The sequence below is a fragment of the Salvelinus sp. IW2-2015 genome, unplaced genomic scaffold, assembly GCF_002910315.2.
Source record: "Salvelinus sp. IW2-2015 unplaced genomic scaffold, ASM291031v2 Un_scaffold2256, whole genome shotgun sequence".
NCBI lineage: Eukaryota > Metazoa > Chordata > Actinopteri > Salmoniformes > Salmonidae > Salvelinus > Salvelinus sp. IW2-2015.
In genome coordinates this window covers 82,443-103,191 of record NW_019943585.1, presented here as the reverse complement: position 1 = coordinate 103,191, position 20,749 = coordinate 82,443, and the positions used below count along the sequence as shown (strand labels likewise).

At 44.6% G+C, this 20,749-nt stretch overlaps 1 pseudogene; it reads right to left on the bottom strand.

Annotated features, from left to right (window-relative positions):
* Positions 1-6,250: 6,250 nt before the first annotated feature.
* The window catches only part of LOC112073416 (copine-5-like), a 68,120-nt pseudogene continuing 53,621 nt past the window's right edge, over positions 6,251-20,749 (bottom strand).

Sequence of the window (20,749 nt, the reverse complement as noted above, 5' to 3'; positions counted from 1 at the left end):
TTAAAGCAGCGTTATCTCCTAGCCACCTTTAGCTCCCCAGATTGACTACGAACTCTGCTGGTCTATGGAGATGCTCGAGTGCTAAGCAGCCTCGGCGTCATCGTCACACAGCCAGAATAAAGCTAGGTCAGGTGTAGTCAGCACTGCTCTGGTCTCTTTATCCACAAAGCCTGATGTGGCAGTTTGAAAACGCTTGCTCTCCTAAGATAGCGATGATTAATTCTTATGTATGGAGCTCTAGTCACTCTGGCTCTGCGCTATGTCTGTTATGTTATGTGAAGCCTGTAAGGGCCGCGTCTAATTGTGAGGTTATTACGCTTGCTCTATGCCTCGAGTATGGGTACGTCCGCTCCGCTGTGTGTTCAGACGCCTTGCTCTTGCTGATGTGGTTTAACCGCTGCTCTGCATTGCAGCTGCTTTGCTGTCGACCACACAGCAGAGTTATTGGGTTACGCTGCTACTTGGCCAGTGTCGGGGCTTTACGCCTGCTTGCTTGCTGTGTTGGGTGACGGGTGGACGTGCGCTGGCTGTCCTATAGTCCCTGGAATGACGCCTCCTACTGCTCGGTGTGGTATCCGCATGCGTGCCGTGTGTCGCGATTGACGCAGCTCCGACCTGTTTGTAGGTTACGCTGCGACTCTAGCCTCGAGTGTGCCGATGGGTCGTCTTGCACTCTTGCATGCAAATGGTTAGCAGGACTGACTGCTATGCACTCCTGACTGTGTCGCGGATTCACTGGCTCTGCCTGTAGCTAGTTACGCTGCTCCGCGTGTGTTGTAACGCCTGCCATCCAGCCCGTGTGGTTACAGCATGCTGCGCTGATGTAGCTATTCGCTCTCTGCTATAGTCGTGCGTTATTGCTGCTCTGCATCTATTGCATGAGTGAGTGCTCTGCTGTGTAGGTTGACCCGCGTGGGCCTGCTGTGTGGTCTACCCGCTGCCTCTGAACTGTGTGGTTACGCTTCAGCGGTCTTGCTGTGTAGTTACGACTGCTCTCTGCTTGTGCGGTTACCGCAATGACTCATGCTAGTGTGGATACCAAGCTCTGCTGTGTGCTTTACGGAACTGACTCCCATGCTCAGAGTTGTTGACGCGTAACCACTCATGCTCTCTTGACTAGTGCCAGTGTTAAGCAGCTAAACCACGAGGCCAGGTGACCGCCTAGCTCTAGCAGATGTGTGGTTACGCTGCTCTGATAGTGCCTGCAGCGCTACCACGCTGCATCTGCTGTGTGGTTTACGCTGGCCTCTGCTGTGTGGTCGTTATGCTCTGCTGTGTGGTTACGCTGCTCTGCTGTGTGGTTACGCTGCTCTGCTGTGTGGGTTACGCTGCTCTGCTGTGGTTGGTATACGCTGCTCTGCTGTGTGTGACGCTGCTCTGCTGTGTGGTACGCTGCTCTGCTGTGTGGTGATAGTGCTCTGCTGTGTGGTTACGCTGCTCCGCTGTTGTGGTTACGCTGCTCTGCTGTTCGCTCAGGAAACTACTACTTTAATATGTCAACAACTTCAATTTGGCAAAATGTATCAACAACTCTCTCAAAGATGGCAAAATAACAACAAGTCATAGATGGCAATATAACAACAAGTCATAGATGGCATTATACCAACAATTGAAAGTTGTCTTGATACATACAGTGTAACAGAGGCCGTTCGGAACCAGGCTCGTGTTATGAGTTACCTTGTCCGAAACCAGAAGACTTGTGTTGGCCCCTTCAGCTAATGGCTAGGGTTTAGCTTAACGGGCTAAAACAGTCTTGCGGTTCTTAGGAAACCCGGGTTCGAACCCCAGTCGGTCACATATACATGAACCAACTTCAATTAAAGACGGCAATACATCCCTGGCAGCAAGTTTAAAATCTGTCAGTAGTCCAGTGGAAGTGAGTAAAACAGACTGTTCACGGTATCAACTGCTCTTTGTGCAGTTGCTTTTTATATCGACTCCCTTTTAATGACTTGTTATAAACACAATTAATATACAATATACTACAGTACTTCCAATTATTCTATTACGTCGTTCTCAAAGTATTTTTCATCGTAACGTTTTCCGTCCGGTTAAAGAAAACAATTTAGTCCAACAATAAAAGGAATGTGGTTGACTTGACATCAAACTGAAGAAACCAAACTAACACTTATACTAACTTTTTAGTACAATTCTCATTTTAACACCCGCTGTCTTAATATAACCCGCTCTCTTAACCCACGCTCTGTCATATCCACCCTCTGCTCTTAAATGCCACCCTGTCTATACACTCGCTGTCTTAATAATCCACCCCGGTGTCTTAAATCCACCCGTTGTCTTAATATCACCGTGTCTATATCCACCGTTGTCTTAATTATCCACCCGTTGTCTTAATATCCCACCCGTTTCTTAATATCCAACCGTTGTCTTAATATTCCACCTGCTGTCTTAATATCCAACCGTTGTTCTTAATACCCACCGCTGTCTTTAATATCCACCTGCTGTCTTAAGTATCCACCTGAATGTCTTTAATATCCACCCGTGTCTTAATATTCCACCCGTTGTTCTTTAATTTACCCACCCGTTGTCTTAATATCCACCCGTTGTTCTTAATATCCACCGCTGTCTTAATATCCACCCGCTGTCTTAATATCCACCCGCTTGCTCTTAATATCACCTTTCTATACCACCCGCTTGTCTTAATATCCACTCGTTGTCTTAATATCCACCCCTTGTCTTAATATCCACGCCGCTGTCTTAAATATCCACCGCCGCTGTTCTTAATATCACCCGTTGTCTTAATATCCCACCCCTGTTCTTAATATCCACCGTGTCTTAATATCCACCCGTGTGTCTTAAAATCCACCCCTCTGGTCTTAATATCCACCCGCTGTCTTAATACCACCCGTTCTAATATCCACCTGCTGTCTTTAAGTATCCACCCTCTGTCTTAATATCCACCCCGTTGTCTTAATATCCACCGCTGTTCTTAATATCCACCCGCTGTCTTAATATCCACCCGTGTCTAATCCACCCGTTGTCTAATATCACCCGTTGTCTTAATATCCACCCGCTGTCTTAATATCCACCCGCTGTCTTAATATCCACCCGCTGTCTTAATATCCACCCGCTGTCTTAATATCCACCCGCTGTCTTAATATCCACCCGTTGTCTTAAATCCACCTGCGTCTTAATACTCCACTCGTTGTCTTTAAATTCCACCCGTTGTCTTAATATCCACCCGCTGTCTTAATTATCCACCCGCTGTTTCTTAATATCCACCCGTTGTCTTAAATCACCTACTGTCTTTATCCACCTCGTCTTAATATCACCCGTTGTCTAAATATTCCAGCTCGTTTGTCTTAATATCCACCCGTTGTCTTAAATATCAACCTGTCTATATCACCCGCGTGTCTTAATATCCAAACCCGTTGTCTTAATATCCACCCGCTGTGTCTTAATATCCACCCGCCTTGTCTTTAATATCCCACCCGCTTGTCTTAAATACCATGGCACGGTGTGCAAGGGTTGACGAACAATCAAAACAGAAACAACAACATCGACCACAGCAAATATAATGAGAAGGATCATATAAAAACGAAATGGTATTCCCTCCACATACTACGACTATGTAAATGCTATGTAAATACTATGTAAATGCTATGTAAATTCTAGGCTTTTGAAGATGTGGCTATGCTCATGCATAACTAGATGTATTATAATATTAAGAATGCAGAATGTTAAGTAAATAGATTCTCATCAACAATGATATTCTAGAACTGGATTTTTTTAAACTATAACAGTCCTTTCCATTGTATTTGTTGTGGTAGCTGTTGGTTGCTTGTATATAATTGTGATATATATTTCAGTATCAATGCATTGTATATGATATTTGTGCTTTTTATTTGGACTGTTATAGTGCATTTTGTTGATACACATTGAATATGTGTAGGGGAAGTAGGTGTTGTATATGGTGCATGAAGGTAAACTGTCACACAAACAGTTGGTCCTCTGAATAACTGTTACAGTCAAACATGTCCAATAACTCATCTTCATCATTCCCAACTATTCCTAAACAGCTGGACAGTAACTCATTATTACATGCTTTATATTACAGTACTATTTGAAGTAGAAATAAACAATTATTTATTAGCCTCGATCATCCCAACAATTGGTATGGGAAAATATGAGGATCCCCAACATGAATAAATACTGTCATTTTTACAATAAATAAATCATTATACAGATGATTTCTTAGTCCCCACATACACAACCACTCTAAAAGGTATCATATGCACAAACATGACACAAACTGGCACGTTCTAATAATTAATGCCCTCACAAACCTCCCTCTCTATCTCAGGGTATACTACCCATTACGTCACCACTTTGACAGCTAACGYCTTGCTTTTACATCTCTCTTCTCTTCTTCTCCTCCTCTCTTTGCCTCTCCTCTCTTCCTTATCCCCCTTTCCCACCCTTCCATCAGGCGTTGAAACTCAAAAGTAAAACTCCCTGATCTTCAGCTTTTTTTGCTCAAAGCAGTCTTTCTGAAGTCTCGTTCCAGAGAAAATAGAGTGCTATTTGTTCAGCATGACAACCAGATGAATGTGTAAAGAAGGAGAAAAATGTGCCTTGAAGCATTTTCACATTTCATTTCTCCATGAGGGGGTGCACCATCCAGGTTACCACCCCCACCCTACCCGGAAACTACTTCCCCAGGGTTGGAGCCTCAGATGGGGGTGGGGGTAGGGGTKGGGCTCAGATAGGGGTGGGTGTGGTCCTGATCCTCAGGGCCTGGTTCCTCATTGGGTGGAGGCAGGGGACAGGGTTTGATACCTCTATTCTTCATGTAGAGGATGAGCTGTTCAGGGATCTCAGCCAGGACGTCTTTGGCTAGCCGGGCCATACTCAACACGTGGTTTCCTGTTCGGTCCATATAGTCTCTGAACGGGACAAACTGCATGGGTACGGAGAGAGTAGGGGTCATTAGAAGTGACAGGTGGAAGGTAGAGAGAGAGACAGATACAGAGAGAGTAGGGGTCATTAGAAGTGACAGGTGGAAGGTAGAGAGAGAGACAGATACAGAGAGAGTAGGGGTCATTAGAAGGTAGAGAGACAGATACAGAGAGAGTAGGGGTCATTAGAAGAATCTACCTGTACAATGTCTCTACAGGGTTAGAATAGGAAGTTAATTACCTGTACAATGTCTCTACAGGGTTAGAATAGGAAGTTAAATCTACCTGTACAATGTCTCTACAGGGTTAGAATAGGAAGTTAACTCTACCTTACAAGTCTCTACAGGGTTAGAATAAGAAGTTAATCTACCTGTACAATGTCTCTACAGGGTTAGAATAGGAAGTTAAATCTACCTGTACAATTCTCTACAGGGTTAGAATAGGAAGTTAATTTACCTGTACAATGTCTCTACAGGGTTAAATAAGGAAGTTAAATTTACCTGTACAATGTCCTCTACAGGGTTTAGAATATAGTTAAATCTACCTGTACAATGTCTCTACAGGGTAGAATAGGAAGTTAAATCTACCTGTAAATGTCTCTACAGGGTTAAAATAGGAAGTTAAGTCTACCTGTACAATGCCTCTACAGGGTTAGAATAGGAAGTTAACTCTACCTGTACAATGTCTCTACAGGTTAAAATAGGAAGTTAAACTTACCTGTACAATGTCTCTAACAGGGTTGAATAGGAAGTTAATCTACCTGTACAATGTCTCTACAGGTTAGAATAGGAAAAATTAACTCTACCTGTACAATGTCTCTACAGGGTTAAAATAGGAAGTCTAAATCTACCCTGTACAATGTCTCTACAGGGTTAGAATATGAAGTTAAATCTACCTGTACAATGTCTCTACAGGGTTAGAATAGGAAGTTAAATCTACCTGGTACAATGTCTCTACAGGTTAAAATAGGAAGTAAGTCTCTGTACAATGTCTCTACAGGTGTTAGAATAGGAAGTTAATCTACCTGTACAATGTCTCTACAGGCGTAGAATAGAAGTTAAGTCTACCTGTACAATGTCTCTACAGGGTTAGAATAGGAAGTGAACTCTACCTGTACAATGTCTCTACAGGGGTAGAATAGGAAGTTAAGTCTACCTATACAATGTCTCATACGGGTTAGAATGAGAAGTTAACTCTACCTTTACAATGTCTCTACAGAGGTTAGACAGGAAGTTAACTCTACCTGTACAATGTCTCTACAGGGTTAGAACAGGAAGTTAACTCTACCTGTACAATGTCTCTACAAGGGTTAGAACAGAAGTTAAATGTACCTGTTACAATGTTCTTACAGGGTTAGATAGGAAGTTAAATCTACCTGTAACAATGTCTCTTTCTGCTAGCTCCCTCGCGAGGAGATCTGATGTCATCACCGTCCAACTCCACCATGGCTACCGGAAAGAGAAGAGACCAGTTTAAACCTCTAGTGTCTGAGTGAGTCACTACCCTTCATAGTGTTTTATAACACCAGTTTTAAACCTCTAGTTTCTGATGAGTCACCCCTTCATAGTGTCTTATAACACCAGTTTAAACCTCTAGTGTCTGGGTGAGTCACTACCCTTCATAGTGTCTTATAACACCAGTTTAAACCTCTAGTGTCTGGGTGAGTCACTACCCTTCATAGGTCTTATAACACCAGTTTAAACCTCTAGTGTCTGGGTGAGTCACTACCCTTCATAGTGGCTTATAACATTACTGTCTGTGTATCTTTACCCATTATGGTGGCTTTATATTAAACCAGTTTAAACATGCTCTGCATTGTCTACACAGAGTGTACAAAACTTAGGAACACCGTCTCTTTCCATGACATAGAATCCAGGTGAAAGCTATGACCCTTGTTGATGTCACTTGTTAAATCCACTTCAATCAGTGTAGATGAAGGGGGCAGAGGGGTTAAAGAATGATTTTTAATCCTTGAGACTATTGAGACATGGATTGTGTATGTGTGCCATTCAGAGGGTGAATAGGCAAGACAAAAGATTTAAGTGCCTTTGAACGGGGTATGGTAGTAGGTGCCAGGCGCACCGGTTTGTGTCAAGAACTGCAATGCTGCTGGGTTTTTCACGCTCAACAGTTTCCTGTGTGTATCAAGAATGGTCCACCACTCAGAGGACATCCAGCCAACTTGACACAACTGTGGGAAGCATTGGAGTCAACATGGGCCAGCATCCCTGTGGAATGCTTTCGACACCTTGTAGAGTCCATTCCGACTAATTGAGGCTGTTGAGGGCAAAAGGGGGTGCAACTCAATATTAGGAAGGTGTTCTTAATGTTTTGTACACTCAGTGTATAGGAGTCACTAAACATCATAGTGTATGGTGTCCATATTAGGATAGCCTCATGAGTGGGTCTCCGTGTCACTCGACTTGTAGTTGGAGGCTGTCCTAATATGAACACCGTAATGGTGGGTTATTAGACCAGTTTAAACTTGCTCTGCATTGTGGGAGTCAAAACCCATCATGGCTATAATGGACTTCAAATAAATGATAATAATTGCTTTTTACATTGAGAACATTCCCAGCACCGTAATTAATAATAAAAAGAAGCATATTCAGAAAGAAATACCAGCCAGCCCCTGTAACAGCACACAACACATCAAGTTCGAGAGCATCAAAGTTGTGACCATGTTACACATATTCAAATTGTATGCAACAGCTGTGAACTGGGTTTAGAACTCTGCAGGTTGACATCCTGCTTATTAACTAGGGACTTYCACCAAACTGCCAATTAGCTAACAYCCCTCACATTGAAACTGTCCCTGATAACCTTAACCCTTAATTGTATTGCATTATCTACAGTACATTCAACCCAATGCTTGTGGACTGGGAATGTATAAATGGCCAAACATTATGGGAATATTTGACAGAGGAATTTCTTATTTGTGTTCTGTTGACTATTTATGCTAAATTATGATGATTTATTTCTTTATCATGGGTCAAGGATTAAGTTAAAGACATTATGTGAACATTTTTATTTTAACTTTATCTAAGCCCAATAGTGAAATAAGATTTTCAAACCAACCAGCAGCTTATAAATGTATCTTTTGAAAGCATTTTCCCCTCTGAAAACATATTAACTTGACATAACTATATGCTAATTAAAAAAAAAAAAAAAAAAAACATTAAAATATTATAAAATATAATTTTGTCTGAGTGGGAATGAGAGGGGGGTCAATCTCACCATCAAACTCAGCATGTCCAACTCCAACAATGATGATAGACATAGGAAGCTTAGCAGCCTGCGGAGAACAAGCAACAAGTAGATTCCATGCATTATCAACATTCTGACAACAAGCTGCTTTTTKGAGCTCTTACGAGGACAAAGTTTTAGGCATAAACATGTACACGTTTGTCTTTGTTCAATGTCTTTAGCAAATTAAAAACAATCAATCACAAAACAAAACAAAAAATATTTTCCGAAGAGGACTGATGAAATGTTCAAATCCACCACAAACCAATCCGATGTCCTTAAACAAATCAGTTTCCCATTATTCAAACTGTGTATAATGCATTGGGGTTATTCAGTGACAYCGTAACAGTGCTAATTCATTATTCACTAGTCTGCAGTCTGCTAATCCAGTCGCACAGGGCAGCAAGACACAGGGAGACCATTGGACAAGAGACACATARATGTGCATTGAAAAAGACAAGATAACCCGAAACAATACATTTGCTGACAAATTTCCCTCTCTGCTGATTGCTGCTCAGGCTCTCTTTCCAAGCACATGACACTGTGTAGTCACCCTGTGCCGTAATGGAACACAGCCCAGCTCCAGTCGGACAGTCAATGGAAATACATTATTACATCAGGATTACAAAAAAACTGAACGATTTGTCTATATTGTTCAGCAGGCTTCTCTGAAATCAATGTGGATTATGATCATTTTTAACATTTTTGTGGATGTGTTATTGCCGCAGKAAATAGCAGCTTTAATTTATTTGACAAGGAAAGGAGTTGAACATATTGTTGAACATAAGTGACAATGTTTGTGTCCATGCTAGTTATATATAAGGCCAACATAATGAACTCATTACACAACATACAATGTCTATATTCTACTCTACACTATGCAATGTTTATCTCCACAGAGCAAGGAGAGAGAAGAGGATCATATTTAACTTCATCTACAGTACCAGTCAAAAGTTTGGACACACCTACTAATTCCAAGGTTTTTGTTTATTTTTTACTATGTTCTACATTGTAGAATAATAGTGAAGACATCAAAACTATGAAATAACACATATGGAATCATGTAGYAACCAAAAAAMGTGTTAAACAAATCAAAATACATTTTATATTTGAGATTCTTCAAAKTAGCCATCCTTTGCCTTGATGACAGCTTTGAACACTCTTGGCATTCTCTCAACCAGCTTCACGAGGTAGTCACCTGGAATCAGTGGCGACCTGTCATTCAGGGCACGTGGGGAAGGTTTGCCTGTTTTGCATGTTATTTTGGCATTAATACGTGTCACATATCAGTTAGCAAACAATGTAAAACATTTTTTGAAATATTTGAGTTAATAAAGCCACATACAAACATGGTCTATTTTTTCTTTCTTGAGTAAAGCAGCTCCAAAATGCAGRTGTTTCAGAGTTACATTAGACGTGCCCATCATCCAAGAAGGCTCAAAGCCATTGGCCACAGATAAAATGACATCAAATCACGTTATATCTACAATAGCTTTGATTGGACTGATCATGTCAACATCATACWTTCAAAATCTTAGCTAGCAGTCATCATCATGAATCAAGTCGACAATCTACTGGCAAATCCTTTTTAACCCTTGTCATATGCAGAGAAATAATGAAGATAAATTACAGATAAAATGTATCGGTGCTCATCGGCCATTGGACATAAACATTACACAACAAGTTGGAAATCGCAAATTCAACAATGAGTGGTTTGGAAGGAATCAGTGGCTATCTGCAAGCATTGGAAAGCAGTCACTAGCCTGCTATTCAGTGGAGTGGCTGTGTGGTACCTAGTCTGGGTTTTAAGGGTCTCTTAAAATTATAAAATTCAACATTGGCCATGCTGTCAATGAAGCATGATTTGTGCCGCACTCAAAACAATTGTGAACTCGGGAACTGCTAAAATCTGACTTCAGTGAATTCTAGACAACTGGGAACCAGGAAAAAACAAGCTCCGACTGGGAAAATATACGTTTTGAGCGGTCATCCAACTCGGAATTGTAAATCGGGMACTCAGGCTTCTTTCTAGATCGACCTTGTTTTTTTTCAACTTTCCCAGTTGTCTTGAAAGCACCATCAATCCAGAGAATGTCAGACTTTGATGACAACATTTGCCCACAAAGGACTGCCATGCCACCTTCCTGTTCAAGTGAGCACAGCACAACAAGGTGAGTCCAAAAATGGATATGTATATGCCAGGGAGATATGTATACTGTAGCTAAGAAAGTAATACTAAGTGCATGTTGTGTAGTTAGCTGTTAGTATCCCATATGCCTCACCCTGATAATTTGGTCTATTTTTCCCTCATAATCTCACCTACTGTTCTGATTTAGTGGTGCACATGTAGCCTATAACCTGTTTAAGATAAATGTAATCATCGAATATTGTAAGAGAGTTTAATGTCTGCTTATATTCCCCCTTTATTTATCCTAYGGTTCTGACTTGGTGTACAGGGAGAACACTGTAAGAACAGCCCATGTTCTGAATTCTGTCRCTGTACATTTCAAAAGTGCTGAACAAATAGTTATATTGACYAYGTCMGTCCTAGCTCGCTCATTAGTGTCTTAATCAAAATTACGGATTGCCTCTTATCTGCTTGTCGTCCCCTTATGCCATAGTTTGTACATCTCAATTGTCAGTAGAAACCACAGCCATGTATTTTCAAAAAGTCAGTAAATGAGGCTGAATGAACTGTTTCGCTGCCAGACAAGGCTCCGCTGATAGCCAGGTGTACAGTTTGTGGGCACCGTTTGTCACCGTTAGAGTGCAACTAATGTATTGTTTACTGTTGTGTCGTGTCGTGGCTTTTGATGACATGCAACCCACCTTATTTTTGTTTGTCCCACCAAGATTTATATGCTATAATCGCCACTGCCTGGAATGCATTTCAATTAACAGGTGTGCCTTAGTTAAAAGTTAATTTGTGGAATTTCTTTCCTTCTTAATGTGTTTGAGCCAATCAGTTGTGTTGTGACAAGGTATGGGGTGGTATACAGAAGATAGCCCTATTTAGTAAAAGCCAAGTCCATATTATGGCAAGAAGAGCTCAAATTAGCAAGAGAAATGAACGTCCATCATTACTTTAAGACATGAAGGTCAGTCAATACGGAACATTTCAAGAACTTTGAAAGTTTCTTCAAGGTCAGTTGCAAAAACCATCAAACGCTAAGATGAAACTGGCTCTCATGAGAACCGCCACAGGAAAGGAAAGCTCAGAGTTACCTCTGCTGCAGCGGATAAGTTCATTAGATTTACCAGCCTCAGATTGCAGCCCAATAAATGCTTCACAGAGTTCAAGTAACAGACACATCTCAACATCAACTGTTCAGGGGAGATTGGTGTGAATCAGGCCTTCATGGTCGAATTGCTGCAAAGAAACCACCACTAAAGGACACCAATAATAAGAAGAGACTTGCTTGGGCCAAGAAACACGAGCAACCGGTGGAAATCCTTTGGTCCAAATTTGAGATTTTTGGTTCCAACTGCCGTGTCTTTGTGAGATGCAGAGTAGGTGAACGGATGATCTCCGCATGTGTGGTTCCCACCGTGAAACATGGAGGAGGATGTGTGTTTTGCTGGTGACACTGTCTGTGATTATTTAGAATTCAAAGCACAACTTAACCAGCATGGTTAAGGCCAAAGGGTGGCTACTTTGAAGAATCTCAAATATATTTTGATTTGTTGAACACTTTTTCGGGGGTTACAATTTGACTCCATATGTGTTATTTCATAGTTTTAAAATAAAGAAAAACCCTTGATGAGTAGGTGTGTCCAAATGTTTGACTGGTATGTAGGTCAAAAACATTAATTAGAAAAAACACTTTTATCTCTGCCACCTTCAAAGACATTTCCACTCAATCTTATTCATGATTCCTGGAACAGGATATGACATATGTTGGTGATCTAACAGCAGGTGCTTGAAACCAGCTAATGATGAACTAGTGCTTTCGAAGCAAAACCTGATGTGCCTTAACTCTTAGCAATGACTGTATCTAACATGCCCTGTACTGTACACTGTAAATATATTATAATAACACCTCTTACTCCTCTCTGCTTATCTGAACTGTCTCTATCCCACTACGTCAACGTAATGGATAAATCTATGTTTTATCCTCCAAACACCATCCCACCCCCACCCAACCACCCCACCCCAACCCTCACCCCACCACCACCCCAACCCACCCCACCCCAACCATCACCCCCACCACCCCCACCCCACCACACCCCACCCAACCATCACCCACCACACACCACATCACCCACCCACCCATCACCCCCCGAACCACCAACCCCAACCATCACCACCACACCACCCCAACCATCACCCCCCACCCCACCCAACCATCACCACCCCCACCCCACCACCACCCAACACCCCACCCCACCATCACCCCCACCATCACCACCCACCATCACCCCCACCAACCATCACCCACCACCACCCCATCACCCACTCCCACCCCACCCCACCACCCCCACCCCCACCATCCCCACCCCACCATCACCCCAACCACCCCAACCACCACCACCCCCACCATCACCCAACCACCCCAACCACCACCTCACCCAACCACCACCCCCACCCCACCATCCCCAACCACCACCACCATCACCCCAACCACCACCCCACCACCACCCCACCCACCACCATCACCCCAACCACCACCCCACCCCACCACCACCCACCATCACCCCACCATCACCCAACACCACCCCCACCCCCAATCACCACCCACCAACCACCACCACCATCACCCCAACCACCACCACCCCAACCACACCACCATCACCCCACCACCACCACCATCCACCCCAACCACCCAACCACCCCCACATCACCCAACCACCCACCACCACCACCATCACCCACCACCACCACCATCACCCAACCACCACCCATCACCACCACCACCCCCAACCATCACCCCAACCATCACCCCAACCACCCCATCACCCCAACCACCACCACCATCACCCACCATCACCAACCCATCACACCATCACCCCAACCACCCCAACCACCCAACCACCACACCATCACACATCACCCAACCACCACACTCACCCCAACCACCCCAACCACCCCACCACACCACCATCACCCCAACCACACCACCATCACCCAACCACCCCAACCACCACCACCATCACCCCAACCACCACCACCATCACCCAACCATCAACCCACACACAACCACCACCACCGCGCCCCCACTGCCCACCACCGCCAAAAGTAAATTATTAGTCGAAACTGTTAGTAACTTTACTTCTAATCCAGGGATCCTGCTTCTGCAAGCTGTTTAAATACTATCTATCTTTGGACTGCAAAAATATTTGCAAACCCAGCAACTTCAAATCGCTCGATCTCTAGCTGTCCCGCCGGCTGTAATAGTATTTTCCTGTCTGCAGAAGCTTTAAAAAAACATTCTAATATTGTCAAGTTTTATTTCAACCGCCTCTGCATGACAAATCGATCAGTGAGTCAGTTTCCCTCCCACCTTCCCCCTGACATGGGTATGAACTGCCAACATTCCAAATTGCACCCTATTCCCTATGTAGTGCACTACGTTTGACCAGGGCACTATAGGGTGTAGTGCACTACTTTGGACCAGGGCGCTATAGGGGTAGTGCACTACTTTGGACCAGGGCCCTATAGGGTGTAGTGCACTACTTTTGACCAGGGCCCTATAGGATGTAGTGCACTACTTTGGACCAGGGCCCTATAGGATGTAGTGCACTACTTTGGACCAGGCCCTATAGGGGTTAGTGCACTACTTTGGACCAGGGCCCTATAGGGTGTAGTGCACACTTTGGACCAGGGCCCTATAGGATGTAGTGCACTACTTTGGACCAGGACCCTATAGGGGGTAGTGCACTACTTTGGACCTAGGCCCTATAGGATGTAGTAACACTACTTTTGACCAGGGCCCAATAGGGTGTAGTGCACTACTTTTGACCAGGACCCTATAGGGGGTAGTGCACTACTTTTGACCAGGGCCCAATAGGGTGTAGTGCACTACTTTTGACCAGGGCCCTATAGGGGTTAGTGCTCTACTTTAGACCAGGGCCCAAATGGTGCATTTGGAACACAGCCATGGAGTGCTGTAATAGAGTGGGCCAAAATGAATGATTGGCAGAAAGGTGATTCCACTGTTCTGTCCTAACATGTGAGGAAAACAGGAGGCCCTCCTTTATAATTCACTGCCCTGAGAGGAGAGTTAAGGAGAGGGGTTGGAACTAATTTTTAGCCAAAAGGCTGGCCTGGTACATTTACATTTGAGTCATTTAGCTTTTATCCAGAGCCACTTAAAAGGGCAGACAGGACTGCAAAAGTGGCGGCAGCTGGCAGGACACAGATAGCAGGGCAGAGGAAGCAGGTTAAAAGGCTTGGTTGAGGAAGCTGAAGTTGGTTAGAGGAAGATGGCTTGGCTGAGGCAGTTAGAAGTAGATGGCTTGGCTGAAGCAAGTTAGCGATAGATGTCTTGGCTGAGGCAGGTTAGCGATAAGATGGCTTGGCTGAGGCAGGTTAGAGGTAGATGGCTTGGCTGAGGCAGGTTAGCGATAGATGTCTTGGCTGAGGCAGGTTAGAGGTAGATGGCTTGGCTGAGGCAGGTTAGAGGTAGATGGCTTGGCTGAGGCAGGTTAGAGGTAGATGTCTTGGCTGAGGCAGGTTAGAGGTAGATGGCTTGGCTGAGCGGTTAGCGATAGATGTCTTGGCTGAGGCAGGTTAGAGGTAGATGGCTTGGCTGAGGCAGGGTTAGAGGTAGATGGCTTGGCTGAGGCAGGTTAGAGGTAGATGTCTTGGCTGAGGCAGGTCAGAGGTAGGATGTCTGAGGAGGTTAGAGGTAGATGTCTTGGCTGAGGCAGGTCAGAGGTAGATGTCTGAGGCAGGTTGAGGTAGATGTCTGGCTGAGGCAGGTCAGAGGTAGATGTCTGAGGCAGGTCAGAGGTAGATGTCTTGGCTAGGCAGGTCAGAGGTAGATGGCTGAGGCAGGTCAGAGGTAGATGTCTGAGGCAGCGCTCAGAGGTAGATGTGCTGAGGCAGGTCAGAGGTAGATGTCTGAGGCAGGTCAGAGGTAGATGGCTGAGGCAGGTCAGGAGGTAGATGGCTGAGGCCAGGTCAGGTCAGAGGTAGATGTCTGAGGCAGGTCAGAGGTAGATGTCTGAGGCAGGTCAGAGGTAGATGGCTGAGGCAGGTCAGAAGGCCGAGGTAAGATAGAGCAGCAGACAAGATCTTAAAAGGAAGGTGTGGCTGTTCTAATGGTTTTACTAACAGTCGCAAATTCCCTTTAAACCCAGTCTGCTGTGAGGTCAGAGGTTAGAGGTCATCAGAGGTCAGGATGCCGCGCCGCTCGCCCATTGGACAGCTGGACAGTAAACACCCTCTCAGGTGTATTCTCACGGCCAGAGAGACACAAAGTGGATTTTTCAAACGGACATTTCAGAAAGGCACAAGCAGAAGTTAATGTAAAGTAACAGTGCTGTGATGTTCATATACGAAACCTACATGTGGTCAAAGAAAAATAGAAGAACATACAAACAACAGTAAAACAACTAGAGTGGATAACAGAACTAAACATAGTTCTACATCCTGAAATAAAACGGCTCTGATGAGCATGGCTCAAGCAGCAGAAAAACAGACATTGATTTTGGCCTGCAGCTAGCTGAGGTAAAAGGCAGAGGTGCGTTAAAAGCAGAAAGTTAAAAGCAGCCGTAAAGCCCTGCGGAGAAGGAGAGAAAGACAGAGACAGACACAGAGAAAGACAGAGACAGACACAGAGAAAGAGACACAGGGAGACAGAGGGCAGAGGAGGATTATGGGTAATGGGAATATCCAGCAGCCTACTCACATTGACGATGGCCTCCTTGGTCTGGGCCATGTCTGATATGACTCCGTCTGTGATGATGAGCAGGACAAAGTACTGAGAGCCGTCCTGTACGGCCGCTGCGTACCTGGCAGAGAGAGAACAGAGACTGCATTTGTAGACTGTAAATTAACCGCAAGAAGCCCAAATACATTTCATATTGGAATAAAACGTAATAATTTCAAACCTTGCTTACATTTGTTTATGATCACGTCTTTCTATTATTTGTGGAAATACTTGTGAACAGATTTCCCAAATTAAAATCACTTGAAGCCGATTTCCCTGTGTTTTTAGTGTATCCGCTGTCTGTGACATAGACACTCAGAATGTATCAACTTATTCTGGGAATCCACCATAGTGAGCCTCTGAACTGTGTATAGTTTTACCTGCCCTGCGCTGTTTGACTGGGAAAAAAACACACATTAAAAGGCGATCTCTTTTCAGATACTAACTTCCTGTCACCAGAGAGCCTCAATATAGACATGTTAAGTACAGCCTGCTTGTACTGTAACTCTCCTGTCTGTGATGAGCCAGAGTCTCAGCAGTGTTCTGTATGTACGTGGCCTGGTTTCCTTCACCCATCCCTAGCTGTCCATAACATGAAATATTTACTCATGTGTTTAGCAATGCAAGTTGCTGTATATTTCTGTTATATATATTTTCTTTGTTGTTGTTATTGATGGATTGCCAGGTAGGCTCTGACCAGGGGCTGTATGCATTAAGCCTCTCAGAATAGAATGGCTGATCTTAGGATCCCCCCCCCCCCATCCATGTCCACATAATCTTATTCATTATGATCTGCCCTCTGAGACGTTTCAACGACCCTGATCTATGATTATAACTAGAGAAGACAACAGTGACAAACATCCAAGTGCTCATTATGCCAAAACTAAGGACGTTTGGACATTTCAGGCGGACCTCTGGGGTTGTTGAGTCCTTTCTCCTGCTTCTAATTTAGCCTGTCAAACGATTGGCTCTCTGGAGTCTGGAGCTGACACACCTGAATATAAAAAGGGGTGTGTGCGTGATCATAAGACAGAGACACGAGAGATTACTGCTGTTGGGAAGTTAAATGGACATCAAGCCTACTCATCAAGCGGAAGAACAACACACACAGCACACACACACACACACACACACACACACACACACACACACACACACACACACACACACACACACACACACACACACACACACACACACACACACACACGACACACACACACACACACACACACAACGTGTGACCACTTATTAATTTGTTCTGGGACTTGACCACAAGTTACATCCGTCACCGCGGCGACAGTAAAAAATAAAAATTCCCTTTCATTAAATCACAACACATCCAAAAAACAACAATTATTTACTGATAGTGTGCTGTTAGTGGCTCTTATGGTCTGTCTGGATAAGTGTGGAGATGATTTTCCTGAAGGTTTGTCTTTCAACTTATTTTCTAACCAGAAGGTTGAATTAATGACCAGCCTTGCGTTGCTGTTGAAATGTAGCCTAGTCCCAGATCTGTTTGTGCTGTCTTGTCATTCCTTTTTTGGCTATAGGAGTTGACTGTACAGCACAAAACAGATCAGGATCAGGCTATATGAGTTGATAGGAGAGCTTCGTGTACTGGCTGTCTCGGGGGCTCACTTTGCCACATGGTTGACAACCGGAGAAAAGTTGTGTGGTCCGTAGAGCTGTACAGTCTTCAGACTCTGATGGTATGCTTCTAGAATTCCCTCCATTCCGTTGCAGTAGGGGTTCTCTATGTTGCCATTCTGGTGATGGAGAAAATACAAAAAATGTAACCTGAATTAAACTGAACAAAAATAATAAACGCAACATGTAAAGGGAACTGAAACAAAAGATCCCAGAAAAGTTCCATACGAAACAAAGCATATTTCTCTCACATTTGTGCACAAATGTTGTTTACATCCTGTTAGTGAGCATTTCTCATTGCCAATATAATCCAACCACCTGAACAGATGTGGCATATCAAGAAGCTGATTAAACGCATGATCATTACTGTTACATCATGATCAACACTGACTTGCCTAGTTAAATAAAGGTTAAATAAATATATAAAAATTCACAGGTGCACCTTGTGTTTGGGACAAAGGCCACTCTAAAATATGCAGTTTTGTCAACAACACACACACACACACACACACACACACACACACACACACACACCACCACCACACACAACACACACACACACACACACACACACACACACACACACACACCACAACACACACAGTTTTGAGGGAGCGTGCAATTGGCATGTGATTGCAGGAATGTTCACCAGAGCTGTTGCCAGATAATATAATGTTAATTTCTCTACCATAAGGCGCCTCCAACATCGTTTTAGAGAATTTGGCAGTACGTCCAACTGGCCACACAACCGCATAACCACGCCAGCCCAGGAACATCCACATCCGGCTTCTTCACCTGCTGGATCGTCTGAGACCAGCCACCCGGACAGCTGATGAAACTGTGGGTACGCACAACCAAATAATTTCTGTACCAAACTGTCAGAACCATCCTGAGCTCAATTGTCGTGCCATTCACCTCATGTTTCAGCATGATAATGCACAGCCCTATGTCGCAAGGATCTCCACACAATTTCTGGAAGCTGAAAATGTCCCAGTTCTACATGGTATGCATACTCACCAGGCATGTCACCCATTGAGCATGTTTGGGATGCTCTGGATTGACGTTGAAGGACTGCGTGTTCCAGAGTCCTTCAATATCCCAGCAACTTCGCACAGCCATTGAAGAGGAGTGGGACAACATTCCACAGGCCACAATCAACAGCTTGAATCAACTCCAATGCGAAGAGGATGTGTTGGGTCGATAAGGCAAATGGTGGTCACACCAGTACTGACTGGTTTTCTGATCACAAACCTACCATTTTTTTCACAGATTGCACATTTGTATTCTCAGTCATGTGTGTATTCCCAGTCACACTGGTCAGATGTGGCAGGGCTTGCAAACCATTACAGACTACAAAGGAAAGCACAGCCGGAGAGCTGCCCGTTGAATTGAAGCCTTTCCTAGACAAGCTAAAACTTACTTCTCATGCTTGCTTCGAGGGCCAAAATAACACTGAAACATGAACGGGCACCAGGGCTGTTCCCGGAAGGACCTGTTAGTATCACGCTATCCGCAACGGCCGATGTGGAGTAAGACCTATTAAATAGGTCAACATATCACACGAAGGCCAGGGCCAGATCGATATTACCCAGGAGACGGTGTACCGCGAGCATGCGCTAACCAACTGGACAAGTGCCATTCACTCACATTTTTCAAACCTCTCCTGGTCCGGGTCTGTAATACCAACATTGGTTTTAAGCAGACCACCATCAGTCCACTTGTGCCCAAGGAAACACGTAAAAGGTTAACACTTGCCTAAATGACTACCGACCCGAGCATCATGTCTGTAGCCAGTGAAGTGCTTTGACAAGGCTGGTCATGGCTACACATCAACACCATTATTCCAGAAAACCCTAGAGCCCACTCCAATTGCCTACCACCCTAAAACAGATTCCACACTGCCCTTTCCCACTGCCTTTCCCCACTATTGAGGAATGCTAATCATTGACTACAGGCTCAGCGTTCAACACCATAGCACCTCCAAAAGCTCATCAATAAAGCTAAGGACTCCTGGACTAAACACCCTCCCTCTGTAAACTGTATCCTGGACTTCCTGAACGGCCGCAACCCAGGTGGTAAGGGTAAGGTAACAACACATCCGCCACGCTGATCTCAAGACGCGGGCCCCTCAGGGTGCGCTGCTGCCCTCCTGTACTCCCTATTCAGTCATGGACTGCACGGCCAGGCCACGACTCCAACACCATGATTAAGTTTGCCGATTGACACAACAGTTGCCAACGATTGACCGGATTGGTTGATTTGACTCTGTCCCGGAAACATATCCACTCCATACCGAACCAAATGGCGCTTCCCGATCTAGAGAGTTTGCGAAGTTTGCATTGGACGGTAACGCTTGACGACGCTCGGGGGCCGAGGACCTTGTGGGAAATGGTTAATCTACAACATTCTCATACGTCAACGGTAACCAGCTGACGAGGGTGTCGCGACGGAAAGCGTTCGATGATTTCCTGCTACGCTGGATTAGGGAGGAGGTCAAGAGACTGGCCGCGTGTGCCAGGACAACAACCGCTCAGAACCAACAACCTCTCCCTCAAACGTGATCAAGAACAAAGGAGATGATTGTGGACTACAGGAAAAGGAGGGACCCAGAAACGTGCCCCTTCTCATGTCGACGGGCTGTAGATGGAGCAGGTTGAGATCTTCAAGTTCCGTTGGTGTCCATATCACCAACAAAACTAAACATGGTCCAAGCACACCAAGACAGTTGTGAACGAGGGCACAACAAACCTATTCACCCTGAAAGGGAGGACTGAAAAGATTTGGGCATGGGTACTCAGATATTCAAAAGTTCTACAGCTGCCACACCATCGAAAGCATCCTGACTGGTTGCATCACCGCCTGGTATGGCAACTGCTTGGCCTCTTAACCGCAGGCACTGTACAGGAGGGTATTGCGTATGGCCCAGTACAACACTTAGGCCAAGCTTCCTGCCATCCAGGACCTCTATACCAAGCGGTGTCAGAGGAAGGCCCTGAAAAATTGTCAAAGACTCCAGCCACCCTATCAATATCCTGTTCTCTCTGCTACCGCAAGGCAAAGCGG